The sequence below is a fragment of the Carlito syrichta genome, unplaced genomic scaffold (genome assembly GCF_000164805.1).
Source record: "Carlito syrichta isolate Samal-C Ts95f unplaced genomic scaffold, Tarsius_syrichta-2.0.1 Scaffold303723, whole genome shotgun sequence".
Taxonomy (NCBI): domain Eukaryota; kingdom Metazoa; phylum Chordata; class Mammalia; order Primates; family Tarsiidae; genus Carlito; species Carlito syrichta.
Genome location: NW_007247819.1, coordinates 1,449,266 through 1,453,737, shown reverse-complemented (window position 1 = coordinate 1,453,737; position 4,472 = coordinate 1,449,266).

Sequence of the window (4,472 nt, the reverse complement as noted above, 5' to 3'; positions counted from 1 at the left end):
ACTACTTACAGCTGAGGCACAGACAGAAACAAGACAAAGGGTCAGAGGGTAAAGATTCTCATAACTTACCTTGGAACATTCTCTTGGAGGGTGGGTGGTGGGCATGGGATAGGAGAGATTTAAAAAGCAGGGGGAGGGAGTCTATAATACCAATTCTGAAGTCGGAAGTAATGGATTTTTTCTTTTTTTTAGTCAAAGTCTCACTCTGTCACCCCGGCTGGATGGAGTGAAGTGGCATGCTCATGGCTACCACAGCCTGGACCAGCTGGGCTCAGGCAATCCTCCTGCCTCAGCATTCCAAGTAGCTGAAACTGCAGGCATGTGCCACCATGCCCGGCTAATTTTTTTTTTATATATTGAAGAGACGATGTCTCACCAAGTTGCCCGGACTGTTTTTGAACTCTTGGACTCAGGTAATTCTCTCACCTCTGCCTTAATAGACATTTTAAGAAGCTGTATTCCATTTAGAAATTTAAGGATCCAGCAAGGCAAGGTGGCTCATGCCTGTAATCCCAGATCTCTGAGAAGCTGAGATGGGAGGATCCCTTGAGGCCAGGAATTTAAGACCATCCTGGGCAGTATGGTGAGAACTTGTCTCTACCAAAAAAAAAAAAAAAAGTATATATATATATATCTCATCCAGGTGTGGTAGTACACATCTGTAGTCCCGTAGTCCCAGCTACTTGGGAGACTGAGGCAGAGAATTGCTTGAGCCCAGTAATTTAAGGCTGCAGTAAGCTATGATTGTGCCACTGCAATTGGTGACAGAGTGAGACCCTGTTTCAAAAGAAGGAAGGGAGGAAGAGAGAAGAGAAAGGGGGAAAGGAGGAGGGAAAGGGAGGGAAGGAGTGAGGGAAGGAGGAAGAGAGGAAGGAAGGAAATGTAAGGATCTGAAGAGTATGGTTAGGATTCCATGGAATCATGGGGTTTCATTCAAGTGGAGTTAAATGTCCTTGCTCCTATGAAATTATTTATACTTTCAACTTTAAATCTGGGTGAGCAATGTTTCTAAATATGTTTTTCTTTTTTTTTCTCTCTTTAAAGTGAACTCTTGTCTCTCTCCTGTAGCTGTGCACTTGATTCCTAAGTGTCCCCACTCAAGGGACCCATAAAAGACAACTCAGGAGGGAAGAGGAAGTTTTTGATGGCAAGGCAAGGGCTGCCACCACCTTCATCTGGAATTCTAGCTGCAGGCAGTATTTAGAAAGTATCGCTGGAGCTAAACATTTTTAAAAACATATTTAATACATAAGCCTAGTATAAACTCTAATAGGCCTGGAAAAAATGGTAATTTAAAAAGAGGTTCAGCCAGGCACAGTGGCTCGCTTCTATAATTCCAGCACTTTGGGAGGCTGAGGTGGGAGGATCGCTAAGAAACCAGGAGTTTGAAACTAGGTTGGGTAACATAGTGAGACTCTGTCTCTACAAAATAAAAATAAATTAGTCAGGTGTGTTGGTGGGTGTCTATAGTCCCAGCTACTTGGGAGGCTGAGACAAAGAGGATTGCTCAAGGCAGGGAGGTTGGGGCTGTAGTAAGCTGTGATCACACCACTGCACTCCAGCCTGGGCAACAGAGAAAGACTCTCTTTCAAAAAAAGAAAAGAAAAGAGATCTGAATAGGACTGTGTTAATTAGAGGGAGAAGCAGGAATGATAGGAAACAAATGAAAAAATTAACCGTGTGTTACTTCACAGAAGGACATGCATTTTATCAGGATAATTGTGGGCTGTCTCTTTGGAGTGGAAGAAGTAAAATAAATCAGTCTTGCATTTGTCCTCTGAAAAGTCTTCTCAGTATTCAACTGTGTCCTCAAATGGAGTCAGCCTAACCAAAATTCACAATGACTTCTTTTGACATTTTGCAGAAAGTAAATAAATAAATTATAAGTATGGCAAGTGAAATGAATAGTTCCAGCTGTGACACACCAGCAGCAATTCCAGATTTTGTGCTGCATTAAGGATTTATTTTCACTTTATTGCCTAGCAGAAAATTAATTGGAAGGTCCATCTAAGCTTCCCATGCATCTGTGGAATGAAGTCAAGGCAGTCTTTAATGCTCAGTGCCAAATTAGAAAAAATGAATACCAGTCAGTGGGTAGGTGGTCAGCTTATCAAACCTGGAAAGCTTGTCTCTGGGGACCAATGTCGCTAAAGCCAGACAAATGTGTCAGCACAATTAATGATGTAAAGAAAATGTGAGTATGAGCCTGGCAATTGGTTCATTGGATTCCTTCATTCAGCAAATATTAACTGAGCTCCTATTAAGTGCTAGACATTGTTCCATGCACAAAGGATATAAGGAAGAAAAAGACAACAACTTCAGCCTCCAGGGAGTGTATCACAACCTTTTCTAAGGAGAAAGACTAGGAACAAATGCACAGATAACTAATTTTAGAAGGTAGAGAGTGCTGGCAAGGAAACACAGCAGGGTAAGGGGAGAGCGTGCCTTTTGGTCAGTGATCAACTTTAGATGAGGGCCAGAGATCTGGGGAGGTACCCTTTGAAATGCACTGATCACATGAAAATCTTGAGGAAAAGCCTTCCAGACAAGAGGGGCCATAAAGGCCTTGAGATGGGCAAGAACTTGGCATATTTAAAGGTCAGAAAGAGCATCTGGGAGACTAGCCACCCCTAGAGGAGGGCATCTGGCAGAGTATGGAGCTGAAGTATTAGGCATAAGCCTGGTCATCTGCCATGACTTTGAGTCAGAATGAGTCAAAAGTGCAATGAGAATTCATCTGGGGGGCTAGATCAAAGATCTGGAAATTATCTAAGATATTTCGGATAGTAAGAATTTTTCCTAGTCTCTCTACCCCCTCCCCCACCTTTCTGTTGGAGTCTCACTGTCACCCAGGCTGGAGTGCAGTGGTATGCTCACAGTCACTGCAGTCTCTGGAACCACAGTGGCACACCACCATGCCCAGCTAATTTTATTGATTGATGGATGGATTGATTGTACAAACCAGGTCTCGCCAAGTTGTCCAGGCTAGTCTCTGACTCCTGGAATCCCTGGGCTCAGGCAGTCCTCTTGCCTCTGCCTCCCAAGGTGCTGGGATTAGAGGCGTGAGCCACTATGTCCGGCCATTTCTAGCATTTCTTTTTTTTTTTTTTTTTGAGTTGGAGTCTCACTCTGTCACCCAGACTGGAATGCAGTGGCCGCTCCCAGCCACCACAGCTTCCACCTGCTGGGCTCCGGCGATCCTTCCGCCTCAGCCTCCCAAGTAGCTGGAACTACAGGCATGCGCTACCACGCCCGGCTAACTTTTTGATTTATTGTAGAGATGAGGTCTCGCCAAGTTGCCCAGGCGGGTCTTGAACCCGCGGGCTCAGGCATTCCACTCACCTCAGCCGCCCAAAGCGTGGGATTACAGACTGAGCCACCGAGCCCGGCTTCCTGGCTTTTCTAATAGCATAAAACCCTAACCATGTACTTAACCTTTTTGGTGCCTCTGCTTATGTTTTTGGTGAATAAAGAGTGCTGCCACTGTTTGTCAGGTGCTGTGTCAGAGGCTGTGAATTGTGTCCTTTAAAACTCCCAACAGCCTCATGAGGGAGGCATGATCCACAGTTTATAGAGAAGAAAACTGAAGCTTCAAGCTGTGTCCATAAACTGCCCCTCTGTCTTGCTGTAGTGTACCTGAGAAGATGGTATTGTTTTAAGACATGGTGTTTTGGGGTACACCCAAAGCTATGGAAGACCTCAACAGAGGGCCACTCTCTGGGAGGCTGTGGATCCCTTGTGGCTGACAGTCCAGGCAGCTAGGACAATTGTGCACCCTTTACTATGGGAAGCTTGGAGCTTTTGGAGAACACCGAGTTCAGAACCAGAATACCTAGTCAATACCAAAAATTCTGAAATGGACATGACATATGACCTTGAAGGCCAACCACCTATAGGTTTGGTATCTTTGTTAGAGAGACAGAATGCTACTTCCTCAACGTCTTTTTCTTGGGGGGCAGGGGGAGGCGGAGCTCAAGGATGACTTAGGACTGTCTTAATTCCTGGTCTTTATCCTCAGGGGGTTTGAAAAGAGACCAGGAATATATAATAGATGCTATAAGCTCCTTTAAAAAAAAGCCACCTAAATATAATATATATGGTGTGACTTAACCAGCAAGTGTTATTCACACCTCTCTCCCTCCCCCCCACTTCCCCCAGATAGAGTCGGCTTCTTAACCAAGGTGATGGCTAGGTGGGAGTGAACACTAGGAAGACCCTGGTGGAAAAGGGCTGGGCCTGGGAGGGCTGACTGTCGGGTTTGTCCCTCCTGCTCATTAGACATACTGAAGGGGTGGAGGCCTCTAGTTCAGAATGTTTCCGTTGCCCGGCAGAGCCCTGGGTCCACCCCCTCCTGGAGCCACAGATGGCCGCGGCAAAGGACAGGTGCAGTCACTCCGGTCTTCCCTGCGGCTTCAGCCTGGATACGAACACCATGCCCTCTTTGGTGCCCAGCGCCACTGGGGCAAGGACAG